Source organism: Bos javanicus, chromosome 2, assembly GCF_032452875.1.
Source record: "Bos javanicus breed banteng chromosome 2, ARS-OSU_banteng_1.0, whole genome shotgun sequence".
Classification (NCBI taxonomy): domain Eukaryota; kingdom Metazoa; phylum Chordata; class Mammalia; order Artiodactyla; family Bovidae; genus Bos; species Bos javanicus.
In genome coordinates, this window is record NC_083869.1 from 96,035,471 (window position 1) to 96,053,604 (window position 18,134).

An 18,134-nucleotide genomic window follows, 5' to 3' on the forward strand; every position below is an offset into this window, starting at 1 on the left:
ATAGGCGAGTCTGCTGCTGCTGCTGCTAAGTCGCTTCAGTCGTGTCCGACTCTGTGCGACCCCATAGACAGCAGCCCACCAGGCTCCCCAATCCCTGGGATTCTCCAGGCAAGAACACTGGAGTGGGTTGACATTTCCTTCTCCGATGTATGAAAGTGAAAAGTGAAAGAGAAGTCACTCAGGTGTGTCCGACTCTTAGCGACCCCATGGACTGCAGTCTACCAGGCTCCTCCTCCATGGAATTTCCCAGGCAAGAGTACTGCAGTGGGCTGCCATTGCCTTCTCCCATAGGGGAGTCAGATACTCATAAAAATCACAGGCCCACGTGATCAGCCCTGAACATAGGGTCGATTGATGGTCCAGAAGAGGGTGAACTTGGTTCTCTTTGCAACAGATAATGGATGGGCTACAGGACATGGTGGGAGAAGGCCTCTCAGAGGTAATCCCCCCAAGGTAATTGTTCTTTATAACAGAAGTAGAATTTTTCTCCAACGGTCAAGATTTTTTTTTTTTTTTTTGGTCAAGATGTTTTTGGAGTAGGGAGGGGAGCACCCTGGCAGGAGCTACACTTGGAGACATCAATAGCCCAGCTCCTCTAGTAGAGAACTTCTATGAACTGAGCCTGCCACAGAGAAGTGTAGGAGGTAAGGAGAGGACGGAAATGGGGCTGATGTCCAAATCAGATCAGGAAGGGTGTAGACCATGCTTAAGAATTAAGAACGCCACAATAGAAAAACAAAACAAAATAACAACAGCAAAAAGACCCCAGATTTAAAAAGAAAAAAAAAAAAAAAAGGACTTCACTAGACATGTCTCCAAAAAAGAAAAAAGATGTGCAAATGGCCCACAAACATGAAAAGATGTTCCACTTCACTAATCACAAGGGGTTGACCACTGTAAAATAATAACAATATAGTAGTCTCTTCCAGCATCACTACCTTTACACTTTGGGACCATTATTATGTAAAATAAGGGTTACTTGAACACAAGCACTGAGATAGCATGACAGTTGAGCTGATAATCAAGACGGCTGTTAAGTGACTGACTACAGGGCGGATTCGTTGGACAAATGGATGATTCACGTCCTGTGTGGGTTGGAGTAGGATGCCTCGCGATTTCATCATGCTGCTCAGAATGGCCCACAGTTTAAAAGTTATGAATTTTTTCTTTCTGGAATTTTTCTACGTAATATTTTTGAACCATGGCTAACTGAAACCGTGGAAAGTGAAACCACAGGTAAGAGGGGACTAATGTAATAAGTACTGGTGAAGATATAGAAAAATTAGAACCCTTGTGCACTGTTGGTGGGAATGTAAAATAGTGTAGCCACTATAGAAAATGGTATGAAAGTTCCTCAAAAAATAGAATTATCGTGTGATCCAATAATCCCATTTCTTGGTATGTATCCGAAAGGATTGAAAGCAAGATCTTGAAGAGAGAGGTGTTTGTCCACTTTTGCTCAAAGTAGCATTATTCACAATAGCCAAGAGATGGCAACAACCCAAACGTCCATCAATGGATGAATGGCTGAATAAAATGTGGTGATCTTCATGTAGGGTAGAATATTAATATTATCTGTTGCCTGCCACAGTGTGGATGAACCTTGAGGATATTGTGCTAAATAAAATAAGCCAGTCACAAGAGGACAGATGCTCTATGATTCCACTTACATGCAGTCTCTAAAGTTCTTAAACTCAGAGAGACAGGAAGCAGAAGAGTGATTATCAAGAACTAGGAGAGGGGAAATGGGGAATTGTTCAGTGGGTATAGAATTTCAGTTCTGCAAGACGAAGAAGTTCAAGAGATCTGTTCAGCACAACAGTGTGCTTATAGTTAATTAACATGAATGTACGGTATACTTAAAAATGGTTACGGTAGTAAACTTCATGTTGTTGTTTTTTTTAACCAGAATAAGAAAGAAAGAATTGGGAAGTCTCTTGAAGGCAATGGGCCATTCTCTGAAGTATATTAAAGCTGGGAGGGACAAGGCTACACTTGCATTTTAGACAGCAACCTCTTGGGAATGTGTCTGATGGATTGACCATGAAATGGGCTGGAGCCGGAGGGACAATTGGAGGGCTTGCCATGGCCCAATTATGCTACTGGGCTTTGTGCTCAGTTGTGTCTGACTCTTTTTCGACTCCATGGACTATATATATATAGCCCACCAGGCTCCTCTATCCATGGAATTTCCCAGGCGAGAATGCTGGAGTGGGTTGCCATTTCCTCCTCCAGGGGGTCTTCCCGACACAGGAATGGAACCAAGGTCTTGATTGGCAGGTGGATTCTTTACCCCTAGTACCACCTGGGAAGCCCATGGTCCAGATGTGGGTTAATGATAGTGTGACCAGCTCAGAGAGAAACAGGAAGGCGATATAACAGCACGCAGGAATGCAGGTGTGGCTGGGAACCGCTGTTGTCGTTCCTGAGGTGTATAACCTTGGGACTTGTCCAGCTGGGAGTGCTGTTAATACTGCCGGGAGAGATCATTTAATTCAAGAGGTCTCCTTGTTAGAAATCACATTAACCACTTGTGATTCTTGTTCTGTATGATGGGGACAAGAATCTTTAGTGTGTGTTATGGGTATTTTTCTTTTTTTTTCCCTTTCTTTTTCCTTTTTATAATCAGTGATTGTTAAAAATTGATCCCTTGTATTAATTGATTCCCTTGTATACTGTCATTCAAAGTTGCAATTTTTATAAAGCCAATTTGAGTCCTGATTCAGCTAATATCTCTAGAAATTCAGCAACTTTCCACTGATCTTTCTGTTATCACCATTCAATGGAATTTCTCAGCGATGATATCATTCTCCATAATGAAACCTTTCTGAATCCCCACATTTGAGAAAAACTATTGCAGTGAATGTTTTCCTTTGTACAAATATTAATATATTAACATGTGGCTTCTGGAGAATAGTATGTCACAATAACCTGGTAAAAAGAACAAGGCCTCCTTGAAATTCAGGTGCTGAGGGGTCATATAGGATACTTTCACGTGAGGGACTCTGTCAGACATACCATGGTCTCAGCATTATTCAAATTTTGACTCAAAATAACATGGTTCTCTACATCATTGGCTTTGGGGATTGCTTACGAAATGTGACCATCACTGAATGCCAAAAGCCAAGAATAATTTCTTCTAAATTAATCATGAATGATCTTTGGTAAAATAGTGTTGCTTGTTAAAATCATCTTTAATGTTACAATTTACAAAACATCAAATCTCTTGTTTTTGTCCTTTGATATTTCACTCATTGTTTCCTAGCTTGGATAAGTTATAATTCTTCTAATGTCATAACTGCTTATTTCTGCTTTCTACTACTTAGCTGTGACTTGATTTATATGTTTAATTGTTAAATCTATCTAAGAATTTTTTTTTGTATAATGTGAATTAAATTGTTTTTCAATATTGCCGGCATCAAGAAATAAATCCTGGAGGGGTTTTACTTCTCCATAAGGCAGACAATTTGCATCTTTTGTAAAGTGCTTAGCACAGTACAAAAATGAGGTAATTTAAGCCAGAGGAAACAATTTTTTTTCACTCCATCTCTCCCTTGGAAAATATCTAAAGTACAGTGGTCACATATCTAATTTTCCTTGAAGGTATTTTTGGAGAGAATCCAGGAAAACCACCCTTTGTGAAACCGATGAATGTTTTATCTGTAAATTTGGTCCCACTCAAAAAAAAATTAACTACCAAACATGTTTAAGTGTCTATGTTAGTTACTGTGGTACAAATTATATTCACTAAAAGTTTCCTGCTGAGAAAAACCATGAAGTATGGTAAGATGAATGCCTGCAATGTGATTATTCTCTTTGGGAGCTAGAAAATAACTGCTTAGAAAGATTATGCATGAGGGTAATTGCTGTTTAATGGAGAAAAACTGAGGAAAATAATTATACAAGAGAAGGAGATATTTCCTAACCATCTGTCATTTAAAAATAAGAAACAAAAAAGAAAATATATAGTATATTTTTCAGAAAGACTTGGAAGGGATGCCAAAAGGCAACACTCTAATGGGACACACACAAAAGAACTTTCCATGAAGCAATCTGAGATTGCTACGTGTAAAAGTCCTTGTAGAGCCATGACCAAGGTGTGTTTTACTATGACAGTCAATTACCTTTATTTGACATCTCTCCATAGCTGCAGTGGAGGACACACCCAAGTGAGATGTCAGTCATTGGAAGCAGGAGGCGCCATTAGAAAGATAAATCATTCCAGGGGGGTGGGAGGGGGAAGAGGAAGGGGTGAGGGGAGTGGAGAGGACAAGGTAAGGTGGCCTTTAATCTCCTCTTAATCTCCTATTTAGTGCATTGAAGAAATATGAGGAAGCTAATAAAGGTCTATATTTATGAGCATATATTGCATATTCAGATAGCATCTTATTGATGTTCTCTTCTGTTGGAGCGGCATTCTTCAGTCTATAGACATGAGCCCCTGCAACATGCCTATCGGAGTTCTCCAGCCTTGCCTCGGAGGAGCTGATGGTCTGGAGGCAGAGGAAGGAGCGGCCCTGTGAATTATTCAGTGTGACTGGTTTGCTGTTGTTCAACAACACAGGAATCAGCAACCAGACAAGACAACAATAGAAGAGATGCTAGGCAGTATGTGATTAGCGTGCAGCTGGGAGAAATCTCCCTTTCCTCTAAACTTCCAGAGCACTTTGTCTGTGCTTCTTATGGCACCTCCTTTCTCCTCTCTTATGTTACTGTTGTTCCTGGGTTTTCCCCCTACTCAAGAGTGAATGACTGGCGGGCAAGCTCCAGTGCCGATTCTTCTTTGATCCCCCACACAGAGCCTAGCCTAGGCCTGCCTAGCGTTGCCACTGGTGAACACCTGTTATTTGAATAAAAGGAGGGACACAGACAGTGTTTGGGTGTGAAGGGCATGGAAGGAGGTGCAAGGGTTTATGTGAAGATTCTCATGTTGATCAAAAATGGATTTAAATCAAATAATAAATGTCTGAAGCAGACATTGCTTTTTACCTCTATAGCATCCATTCATCTTTTTTTTTTGTAGTGAGGACTACATGATTTTCCTTTGGGGAACTGTGACTCCCCTGTTGCATGTCCCCTTGGCCTAGACAATCTCGCTGTCATGGAGACGGAACTCAGGCAAAACAAGGACAAAAATTGACAGTCATTCACTCTGGCGATAGCCTGTCAGCTAGGACAATGGAGATTATCCATTTGGTCGGCCATCCTTTGGCAGATTAAAGACGGCTATCCATTCTCAGTCTCTTCTCCCACTAAGAGGTGGAGCCTGTGACCCGCCCCTTCAGTCTGGGTAGGTTCTGTGACTGCTCTGACCAAGAACAAGTGAACGTGACTGCTGATTTCAGTGCCTAGCTCTCACAGACCTCTTCCACTTTTTGTCCCTTAGCAGGTTTGCTCTTGGAGCTCTGAGGCACCCTTTAAGTTCAATTACCCTGAGTCCACCATGCTGTAAGGAAGCCAAAGCTAGCCACATTGAGAGGTCCTGCAAAGAAACCCATGCCCAGCCAGCACCCAGTGGTTCCAGCCATCCTGGCCCAAGTGCCTAACACGTGAATGAAGAAGCCTTCACGTGACCCCAGCTTCAGAAGCCATCTGACTACAGCTGCATGACTGGCCCCTATAAGAGCTGCCCAGATGAACCCATTAACCCCCAAACCATGAAAAATGACAGTAAATTATTGTTTTGATCCGATAAGTTTTGAGGTGATTTGTTACACAGCAAGATAACTAGAACACATCTAGACTCCCAGCTCTTCAGAAGACTGTTGTGCAACTTTTCCTTCCAGTTTCAAAAGAGTTCCCTTGTTCCACCATTACAATTTTTTTGAAAATTTATTTTGCTGCACTGGGCCTTAGTTGGAGCTCTCAGAATCTTTGATCCTCATTGTGGCATACAGGATGTAGTTCCCTGACCAGGGCTAGAATCCACACCCCTGCACTGGGAGCATGGAGTCTTAAGATACTGTACAACCAGGAAAGTCCCATCCTTCATTAATAATTATAATACTGCCTTGTGTTCTGGTAGCATGTAAAGTGTTACTAGCATGCTAATTGTGCATCTCATCTGTTTTTTATATACCTCTGTTTCTCATCCACAAAATGAGGTTATAAGGTCCTTTTATCATGGAGTTGACATAAGGTAAAAATGAATTAATATCTATAAAGCAGTTCAAGTATTGACTAGCAAAAAGTAAAGGCTCAATGAGTATAGCTTTTGTTATTTAAAAAAATAAATGTATCAATAATATTCCTGTGAGGTAGATGAGACCGTTAGCCTTAAATAGGTTAAATCAGAGACTGCAAAGTGGCCGAAAAGACCAAAGTTGGCCTGCCCAATTTAAGCAAATACTTGAATCAACAGTAGCCATTTCAAAACCTGATGGATTTCATATGAATATCTGTAATTCTGGCTTATTGCAAAAATGGGACTATCTCTTAGCACTGGGCCTGCATTCCTGGAAGGTACCTGCTGGCTCTTGCTGGCCAGTAACTTTGCCCATTCCTGTGGAGCCTGGGTTCTCCAGCCCACCATTGCCCCAGACTTCCCACACTCACATCCACAACTTGTGTTTATTTAGACAACTTGCCTGGCCCTTAGGGACGTGGGAATTTGTAATTCAAAAAAGACAGGAAAGATGAAGAAAGAGAGAAGAAGGATAAATCCAGTAAGTAGACATGTTCTTTTCTGACTGTAGCTACATTGGCAAATCCTTTAATAATCAAAAAGTGCTTTATTCTGTAGGAGGACCAAATCCACCTTTGTAGAACTGGAACCTATTTCAACCATTGAGACAAAACAAATGTTCAATTCGTAGATGTGTTTTTTCCAAAAATTTGCAAAATCTTATTTCTTGTCTTGGAGATGCTGTCTCTCTTTAGGGAGAACTTTGGGATGTCTAGGAATGTGTTTGTAAAATAGGCCAACATATTTTAAAATATTTTCTTTGAAGGAGATGCTTTCTATGGAAAATCCTTATTTAAAGTTATTTAGATCTCCTTTGCAATCTTACTTTTCTGTGTGGTCTCAGTATTAAATTTACCCCTTCAGGACTAGGATTGCTATCTTTTCAGAAACAGTGTCTGTTCTAAGAGATTCTGTACTCTTCCAGTAATTAACATCCTTTTAGGGTCCTTTGATTTGCTGCTTTGTCCTGAATTATTGGAGCCATTCGGCGTCCACATTTTATCCCAAAGGAGGCTGTAGTTACTCTCATCTACAATGGCATAGTATGACTTTAAAGATACTCTGTCTTCCATGTGAGTGTGTTCTGTCTCCCCTTTTCCCTCCCTGCTCAGAAGTGAACCTGGCTGTCACCTCGAAGCTGACTTTCCCTCTAAGTCAAGGCCTCAACCTGGTCTACTGACATGAGAACACTGTGGCTCATTTTTAGTAGAAAGGTTTTTAGTCTTTTATTTATTTCTTCTCTTTCCCTTTCCCTCCAAGTTCACTCCTTCCTATATGACAACATTGCTTTTGGCATATACCACACTTTTCCATCCTCTTTTTCTTTCAAATTTCATATGGTTTTGTTTTAAATGGTATGGCTGTAGACTGAAACCTACAATATCAGAGTAAGTCAGGAACATCAAACCTCTACTACATACCCAGTTCTGAACTGGAGATCCCAGCATGCCTTGCCACCCTGAACACCCCTGATCTCCTCTGATCGTGGAGGCTAAGTAGGGTTGAATCTGGTTAGTACCAGGATAGGAGACATTGTAGATATCATAAATTCTTTCACGCCTCAGATTGTGTCTTTGAATTTCTACTTCCCAACATCTGCAGCTTCCTATGAACCCACACCTCTAAGGTATGGGTAAGCCAACTTTTCCGTTCAGTTTCATATGAGTAGAGGGAGTCTCAGCCCTAATCTTTGTCCTCAGTGTTCTCTGTATGAGGCTGTATCTGTACGAGCTACAGCCTTGGACAGATGGGAATGGAAGATGGGAAGGTATACAGCTGAAATTCTGCTCTCTTCAACTGTGGTGGGTTTTGTTTGCTTCAGTTCCATGGTGGTATTTATATTTATGTTTTTTTAATTTGTTCATTGAGGTATAGTTACAATACACAATTGTTCAGTCGCTAAGTCGTGTCCAACTCTTTGTGACCCCATGGACTGCAGCATGCAAGGCTTTCCTGTCCTTCACCATCTCCCAGAGTTTACTCAAACTCATGACCATTGAGTTGGTGATGCCATGCAACCATCTCATCCTCTGTTTTCACCTTGTCCTGCTGCCTTTGGCCAAAATATTGGAGCTTCAGCTTTAGCATCAGTCCTTCCAATGAATATTCAGGGTTGATTTCCTTTAGGTTTGACTGGTTTGAACTCCTTGCAGTCCAAGAGACTCTCAAGAGTCTTCTCCAGCACCACAATTTGAAATCATCAGTTCTTTGGTGCTCAGCCTTCTTTATGGTCCAACTCTCACATCCGTACTTGACTACTGAAAAAGCTATAGATTTGACTATACAGACCTTTGTCAGCAAAGTGATGTCTCTGCTTTTTAACACTCTGCCTATGTTTGTCATAGCTTTTCTTTCAATGAGCATCTTTTAATTTTATGTCTGCAGTCACTATCTGGAGTGATTTTGGAGCTCAAGAAAATAAAGGTGTATAATATAGTGATTCAAATTTTTTATATATTATGTTCCATTTAAATTTTTATGTAATACTCCCTGTGCTGTATACTATATCTTTGTATCTTAGTTATTTTATACATAGTAATTATATTCCTTAATCTCCTACATTTTTCTTACTACAAACCCTTTCCCTCTCCCCACTAGTGACCAATAGTTTGTTCTTTATAACTGAAAGTTTTTCTGTTTGGCTACATTTGTTTGTTTTATTTAGATTCTACATATCAGTAGTGACATATACTATTTATTTTTATCTATCTCACTTATTTCACTAAGCATGATACCCTCCAGGCCCATCTGTTTTTGCAAAAGGCAAAATTTCATCTTTCTTTATGGCTGAGTAGTATTCCATTGTTTATATATACCACATCTTCTTTATTCGATCATCTGTGGTAGACACTGAGGTTGCTTCCATGTCTTGGCGATTATAAATAATGCTTCTGTGAACACTAGGATGCCTGTATCTTTTTGAATTGGTGTTTTTGTTTTTTCAGATATATACCCAGGGGTGGAATTGCTGGGGCATATGGTAGGTCTATTTTTAGTTTTTCTAAGGAACCTCCATACTCTTTTCCACAGTAGCTGCACTAATTATATTCCCCCAAGAAATGTACAAGAGTTCCCTTTTCTTCAGATTCTTGCCAAAATTTTTTATTTATGTTCTTTTTGATGATAGCCTTTCTGACAGATGTGAGGTGTATCTCACTGTGGTTTTGATTTGCATTTCTCTGATGATTAGGAATGCTGAGTAGCTTTTCATGTGCCTGATAACAATCTGTATATCTTTGGAAAAATGTCTACTCAGGTTTTCTGCCCATTTTTAAAATTGGGTTGTTTGTTTTTTTGGATACTGAGTTGTAAGAGCTGTTTATATATTTTGGATATTAACTCCTTATTAGTCATATCATTTGAAAATGTTTTCTCCCATTCAGTAGGTTCTCTTTTATATTTTGTTGACAGCTTCCTTTGCTGTGCAAAAAAGTTTAATTAAATCCCACTTGTTTATTTTTGCTTTTGTCTCCTTTCTTTATTATTATTATTTGGTCTCCTTTCTTGAACTCAATTATATCATTTTGATTTTTCCTTTTCATATGCTATTTATTATTACTATGTGTTTGGAATAGATGTAGGCACTAAAGGTGGAAGGGCGCATTTTATCAGAGCCTGAAGCTGCTTCACCAACTGACCAGACATCAATCAGTTACTTGTTTATATTTAATACGCAAACCTTTGGGACTTATGTGATCAAATATTACTTCATTCCTCTTTTTCTTCCTCTTCCTACTTCTAACCTTAAGGAACTCTCTCCTCCAGACATTAAAAAATATTCACCTCTTCCTCTTTGTCTGAAGATTTTACTATTTCAATCATTAGTTTTAAAATTCTACTTAGAACACATTTTATTCTGAAGTTTGGAACCAGAAAATTCTTTTTAAAGAGCTAAAATCTTCAACACCAGTTATTGAAAAGTCCTTTCTTTTCTCTCTATCATTTCCTAGTGTATTACATATAATAAGATTTATTTCTAGGCTATCTATTCTGTTAAGTTACCTCTCTAGTCATCTTCCAACAGCATTCTACTTTAGTGTACCTTTTATGTTTTGGTATCAAGCAGAACGAATGTCACTGCATTATTCTTTTTCCAATATATGTTTTAAATCATGTCTGTTTAGTTTTTCCCGATAAAGTTCACTTCCTTTTTTTAGTTAAAAAAATCACATTGGAATTTTTATTAGTATTTGCATTAAACCCACACATTAATTGAAGAAATTTTGCAGGAGTATGCCTGTATTCATTTATCATTTTAAAATCTCCCATTAAAATGTTATTGACTTTCTTCTTGTAGGTCACATTCAATTTTTTTTATTTTAGCCTTTTAATTGCTTTCTCCCCACCTTTCCATTATTTTTAAAAACAGTAACGTTTGACCTCTAGGGCAATTCTATCTTGTTACTGCTTCCTATGTTGGTTGGCATTTCTTTCTTTTTGCTTATTAGGGAGAGCATTTAAAGGCATGAATGTAACTCTTTGGTTCTGAAAGAATTTCTTGCCCTTTAAAAAAAAAAACTATGTTCAAGTTTTATTTGGTAAGCTGTTAAGTAGTTTTTAGTTTTTATTCCTCATTACAAAAGCTGTAATCCTTAGTTATGCAAAATTATGAAAACCCAAGAAAGGAGGAAATTCTAACTTGGAGATGATGTATGGGTTGCTTTATGGATGCCTTTTCTCTGAAGACGTACCCTGAATAAATAATTCGACAGTGGGATTGGGAGGTGAGGGAAGGAAAGATAAAAGGATAATCAAGAGGAAAAAACAGTTTGGAAGTAAAAATCTTTAGCATGGCTCACAAGATGTTGCTGGGTTCATGGAATCAGGATGGACCTAGATAAGATTGGAAGTGAGCTGGGATGAGCTTTTGGAGATCTTGAGTGTTAGGCTAAGGAATTTGGCATTTATATTCTACAGGAAGTGAAAAAATGCAAGTCCCACATTTGTCCTTAAAAAATCTCAACTTCCGGAACACACAAAATTCCAGTAAAGCTCTTTTTGTACTGCAGCACATAGAAGCACAATGTTATATTTGAGAATCACTATTTGTTCATTTCCTGCAAGACATGTTTGAATGTAAAATAGGAGGAAAAGCCTTGTATTTAAGTTCCTTCCTGATTTTTTTCCCCAAAGGGAGGGGGGAAAGTTACAAATTAATCTTCTACAGTTGCATACAAGCGAAATTCCACATCTGTGCCCAACTGTGAAACACAGTCACAGAAATGGCACAATTACTACGGATACAGAAAAAGTTGTATATTGCTGGAAGAGCACATTTACCATCAGTAAAGATTCTCTGTAATGTTTTCTGAAACCTGAAAGGTCTGCAGTCTTGGTGTTTGCCCAGTAAGTTGAAAGGAACTTCTTTTTTTTTTTACATCTAGGGTTTAATTTTTCTTGGTCTAGTGCCCAATCTATCACGAGTGGTGAGCAAGAATGGATGCCTGAAATAGTTCATGGGCAGCTCTTTATGCTCATGCCTGATCTTCCATGATGGCCAGAACTGTTTCTTGTTCATCTATTTGTTTCACAAAAAGCCAGTGAAGTGTTCATGTGTTAATCATTTGCTGAATTATATAAAAAGTTTTCAACTCATCTCTCAAAAATGTGAGACAAATATTTGTCTCAACAAATAGCACTGTGTGATGTGTTTTTTCATATGAACTTTAGGCTGGTGGTTAGAGCCATAAGGACAAAAGAAACCAAATTTTCTTTTCCCTTTTCCTTGACTGAGAAAACTGCTCAATAAATGCTATGAGCTGACGAAGAAAGTTCCGTTAAAGATATTTTTTTCAAAATATTAGTAGAAAAGTAAAACTATTTACTTACAGAAAGTGGTCATCATAAACTGGAAAGACAAAATTACACATGAAGCAGTGATATCTATCTTTGGGGGTGAAATAGAATAACAAATGCCTCCTCTCCAAAACTCTTTGAACAATGAAAACTATCAGCCAATAAATAATATACTGCTGCTGCTGCTACTGCTAAGTCACTTCAGTCGTGTCCGACTCTGTGCGACCCCATAGACAGAAGCCCACCAGGCCCCACCGTCCCTGGGATTCTCCAGGCAAGAACACTGAAGTGGGCTGCCGTTTCCTCCTCCAATGCTAGTGATATGCAAGTTAATGGAGGTCACAGATTCTTAAGAATGTCATCCTTAGGTAGAATGAGAGGGTTTGAGTCTTCCCACGTCTCACTTCTGCCCTGCCCTGCACAGGCAATGGTGGCCTCTGGAGCACTTCTCAGCAGTGACACTGTGCTTCTGTAAGAGCTTCTATTGGCCATACACACGGGTACCATATTAAGAAAGCATGAGAAGTCGGGCAGGAAGAGTTTAGGAAAAATTGTTACTAAAGGTTGTCATAGACACTAGCTCAAAGAGAATAAAGACTCCTTGCCCTAGACGTTTTTGTAGGAGGTAAGCTGGTATTGCTCTAAATTAAGGAAACAGATGGGACTCTGGAAATATTCCCTCCCTGGAGCTCCTGGACATGATTTATCTTTTCATCATTGCCATATATCTCCCCTCAACCACCCTTGAGTGCTGAATTAGAAAGTAGCATAACACATGGTTCTATAAGTAGCCTGGTGGTTGCCAGGGATTGGGGCGGGGAAATGGGGAGATGTTGGCCAAAGAATACAAACTTCCAGTAATACATGAATAAGTTCTGGGTTTCTTATGTCCCCAGTTAGCAAAACTGTATTGTGTACTTGAAAATTGTTAACAGAGTTGATCTTAAATGTTTCCATACCAAAACATGTTAATTAGGTTAGGCAATCGATGTGTTAATTAAACTTATTATAGTAATCATTTTCCAATATATAGGTATATCATATCATCATATTGTATACCTTAAACTAACACAATATTATATGTTAATTATATCTCAATAAAGCTGGGGAAAAAAGACAAAAAGACTCAATTTCTTAAAGTCTGGTGGTGGAGATTCATTTACTTATTCAATGCATATGCAGCACCTACGTGCCATGATGGGATTCCTTGGTGGCTCAGCTGGTAAAAAATCTGCCTGCAATGAGGGAGACCTGGGTTCGATCCCTGGGTTGGGAAGATCCTCTAGAAAAGGGAAAGGCTACCCACTCCAGTATTTTGGCCTAGAGAATTCTGTGGGCTGGAAAGTCCATGGGGTCACAAAGAGTCGGACACAACAACTTTCACATGTGCCACGAATATGTGACAAGAAGGCAGAGTATCTGCCAAATGAATGGTACAGCTACCACATGCAATGGGGTTTAGGAAGCTATCCTTATAAGTTGATGGCCTGGACAGGCTTTACTGGGACTTGTGGAATGGGTAGGATTTGAATTGGAAGAGAAGGAGAAATTAACAGCTGGAAGCAGGATGAATGAGTAGGAGACCTGAGAGAATTCAAGCAAGAAAGGGAGGTTTAGGCCAGATTGAAGAACACCTAGGGGTTAAAAAATATGGGCAAAAAAGGGAAAGTGTGGTAGGCAGAATAATCCATGCTGACCCCAAGACATCCATGGCCATATATGTCACTTTACATGGCAAAAGGGACTCTACAGATGTTAGTTATGGATGTTGAGATGAGAAGATAATCCTGGTTTATCTGGGTGGGTACAATGGGATCCAGAAGAAGAAGGCAGGAGAGTCAAAAGACGATCTGATCATGGAAGCAGAACTCGGAGGGATAGAAAGAATGGGGCCATGAACCGTGGAAGGCAGGCAACCTCCAGAAGTTGAAAATGCAAGGAAATTGATCTCCTCCAGCCTCCCTGGAGGAGGGCATAGCAATCCACTCCAGTATTCTTGCCTGGAGAATCCCATGGTCAGAGGAGCCTGGGGGGCTACAGCTTATGGGGTCGCAAAGAGTTGGACATGACTGAAGCAATGTGAGAGTTGGACTGTGAAGAAAGCTGAGCGCCGAAGAATTGATACTTTTGAACTGTGGTGTTGGAGAGGACTCTTGAGAGTCCCTTTGACTGCAAGGATATCCAACCAGTCCAATCTAAAGGAGACTGGAGTCATGGGTGTTTTTTGGAAGGAATGATGCTAAAGCTGAAACTCCAGTACTTTGGCCACCTCATGCGAAGAGTTGACTCATTAGAAAAGACTGATGCTAGGAGGGCTTGGGGGCAGGAGAAGAAGGGGACGACAGAGGATGAGATGGCTGGATGGCATCACCAACTCGATGGGTGCGAGTTTGAGTGAACTCCGGGAGTTGGTGATGGACAGGGAGGCCTGGCGTGCTGCGATTTATGGGGTCGCAAAGAGTTGGATATGACTGAGCGACTGAACTGAACTGAAGCAACTAACACCGGAGTCAAAGAGAATACAGCTCTGCCCACACCTTTGATCTTAGCTCAGGGAGACACTCGTTAGACTCCTAACATTCACAGCTTCGAGTTACCAAAGCGTGTTGTTTTAGGCCACTAACTCTGTGGTTATTTTTTACAGCAACAACAGGAAACTAATACAGAAGAGAAGTAGCATTAAAGCACTTCACATGAATCCTTTAAAAAATATTCACAACATCCTAACAAAGCTGGAACTACTCTTATAGTTATTTTACCAGGAGGAAAGTGAGGCTTGGAGAGGCTGTGAAAATGCTATGAGAGTCTCATACACAGTAAACTACAACTTCGCCCCAGGAAGGATTCTGAATGGGGAAAGGGAATTTGTCCATACTTAGGGAAAAAGAAAAGGGGCTTCCCAGGTGGCTCAGTGGTAAAGAATTTGCCTGCCAGTGCAGGAGACACGGGAGACACTGGTTCAGTTCCTGGTTGGGGAAGATCCCCTGGAGTATGAATTGGCAACTCATTCCAGTATCCTGCCTGGAAAATTCCATGGGCAGAGGAGCCTGGCAGGCTGCAGTCCACGCAGTCCCAAAGAGTCAGCACGACTGAGCATGAATGCAGGCACCCAGGGAAAAAGAAAGGTTTCACTAAAGAGAGAGAAAGACAAACGGGTGTGGCGGGGGGCAGGGGAAGGAGTATGTCAGTGTGGAGGTGTATCTCTGTGTGCATTTTCATACTATTTTACCTAGTCTCTTCAGGAGGGATGCCTCTTGACTCTAAAGAAAGTCTTTACTTCTACTTTGGCTACAGCAGCCAGGCTCAGATGGGTCCCTACCTTGATTGCCATTACTGAAGGGCCTTGCCCCAGTGATTTGATCTAATCACTTTTCTCTCCAAATGTTAAATGTTGAGTTTCCTTTTCTTTTAAACAAATCTGTAGAACTATTGAAAATGAAAATTCTTTTTTCACTGTCCAGTACCATGTTAACTTATACGCAGAGTACATCAGGAGAAACGTTTGGCTGGAGGAAGCACAAGCTGGAATCAAGATTGCCAGGAGAAGTATCAATAACCTCAGATATGCAGATGACACCACCCTTATGGCAGAAAGTGAAGAAGAACTAAAAAGCCTCTTGATGAAAGTGAAAGAGAAGAGTGAAAAAGTTGGCTGAAAGCTCAACATTTAGAAAACTAAGATCATGGCATCCGGTCCCATAACTTCATGGGAAATAGATGGGGAAACAGTGGCTGACTTTATTTTTCTGGGCTCCAAAATCACTGCAGATGGTGATTGCAGCCATGAAATTAAAAGACGCTTACTCCTTGGAAGGAAAGTTATGACCAACCTAGATAGCATATTCAAAAGCAGAGACATTACTTTGTCAACAAAGGTCCGTCTAGTCAAGGCTATGGTTTTTCCAGTAGTCATGTGAGAGTTGGACTATGAAGAAAGCTGAGCACTGAAGAATTGATGCTTTTGAACTGTGGTGTTGGAGAAGACTCTTGAGAGTCCCTTGGACTGCAAGGAGATCCAACCAGTCCATCCTAAAGCAGATCAGTCCTGGGTATTCATTGGATGGACTGATATTGAAGCTGAAACTCCAATACTTTGACCACCTGATGTGAAGAGCTGACTCATTTGAAAAGACCCTGATGCTGGGAAAGATTGAGGGCAGGAGGAGAAGGGGATGACAGAGGATGAGATGGTTGGATGGCATCACTGACTCGATGGATGTGAGTCTGAGTGAACTCTGGGAGTTGGTGATGGACAGGGAGGCCTGGCGTGCTGCAATTCATGGAGTCGCAAAGAGTCAGACACAACTGAGTGACTGAACTGAACTGAACTGAACTGTACCATGTTAAAAATGGATCATTGAAATGAAGTTTTTATGCTTTGTAAATTATATGCTGCCTTGTGCTTAGTCACTCAGCTGTGTCTGACTCTTTGCGACCCCATGGACTGTAGCCAGCCAGGCTCTTCTGTCCATGGGGATTCTCCAGGCAAGAATACTGGAATGGGTTACCATGCCCTCCTCCAGAGGATCTTCCCAACCCAGTGATCAAACTCAGGTCTTCCATATTGCAGGTGGATTCTTTACTGTCAATCAAAAAAAAAAAAAATTAGATGATTTAGCTAAGATCCCTAGAAGGAATTAAAGTAAATATTATGAACTTAACCTAAAATCAAAGCTAGAGTCACTTTTTAACCAAAGGTTACATCCTACCCAGCATATCAAATGAAAATTACTCTGGAAAAGTCCATGAATTGCCCAGGATACAGTAATATTCAGTATTAGTTTAGTCTTTACCATTTCTTAATGAATCCAGCACTGCCAGTTCTTCCCACAGGATTGGAGTCCTTCGCTGTTTCTCTTGTTAGGCAACAGATAAAGTTGTTGGCTTGCATTCCAGGCCTAGGTCATATGAAAACTACAATTTGAATATGCGCAGTTGACTTGTCAGAAACTAAAGACATATATACGCAATTTCTCTGTATGATTCAATTCTACTATTTACTTCATACTACGTCATCTAATCCCTTTCCTAACTTCTGTTACTTTATAATTAAATTCTACCATCTAGTCCTAGTGAACCATAATATTCCTCTGTAGATAATACATGCCCCTCCAAAAAACACAAAATCATAGTTTTTCCACATAGATATACATAACCATAACACTTTCACAGATTTCTTTATAATCATTTCTTCCATATTTTTAAACACAGTTGAGATCATCATATACAATTTGTTACACATTTTCATTGTTTTTAGTTTTCTGATATAAATCATGCTGCAATGGACAGATATGAACACAGATTTGACCTTTCTGACTGTACTTTTAATTTTTGGAATTTTTGAAATAGATTTAAATTTTGAAACAATTACAGAAAAGTTTTAAGTACAATTCAAAGAATTTTACTTTCTTTAATCATTTAAGAGTCAGTTATCTACCTGATGCCTGAATATTTCTATGTGTGCTTTCCTAAAAATAAGAACATTCTCCCACTTAACCATAAAATAAAAACCCAAGTCCAGAATTTAACTTTGATACATTACTACCATCCAATAATTCATAGTACCCATTCAAGTCGGCCAATTGTTCTAATAACTGCTTTAGAGCAAGTTTCCACTTCAGAGTGAGCTATTATATGCAGTTGTCTTGCCTCCGTCCTGTCCTACATACTGGAATGTTGCTTCAGCCTTTTCTTGATCTCATGGGCTTGACACTACTGTCTTTGTTAATGCCTCACATCTCTTTATATGTGTCTCCTGTGGATTTTTACAAGATTCTAAATAAGAACCCATAAGTGCCAAACTCTAAATTTCCCACCTTTTCTGACAACTGTCATCGTCTCTTAAACCAATCCTTTGATTTAAAAAAGAAGAAGTGGGGAAGATTTTAAAGAAATCTGGTATTTCATCTTTGTGCCACAGACTTGTTGCTTGCGGCCCCTTGCCTTTTGTCTCCCTGTTGTTTTCCTGCTTCTCACACACAAATGTGTGACCCTGGACAGATCCTCCTCTTCAGCCTGAAGCAACGTAAAGAGACTTCATGGTCTTTTCATCATCTGTGGTTGTCGTTTAGTCGCTAAGTCATGTCTGACTCTTTGCAACCCCATGGACTGTAACCCGCCAGGCTCTTCTGTCCACAGGATTTCCCAGGCAAGA

The 18,134-nt window shown here is 40.0% G+C and overlaps 1 long non-coding RNA gene across 1 annotated transcript in view; it reads left to right on the forward strand.

The window, feature by feature from the left end:
• LOC133227864 (uncharacterized) overlaps positions 1–5,695 on the forward strand; it is a 29,247-nt gene extending 23,552 nt beyond the window's left edge. The window contains exons 3-4 of the long non-coding RNA XR_009729978.1: positions 5,024–5,290; positions 5,387–5,695. This is a non-coding gene — a long non-coding RNA (uncharacterized LOC133227864). The remainder of the gene's footprint in view (positions 1–5,023; positions 5,291–5,386) is intronic.
• Positions 5,696–18,134: the final 12,439 nt, after the last annotated feature.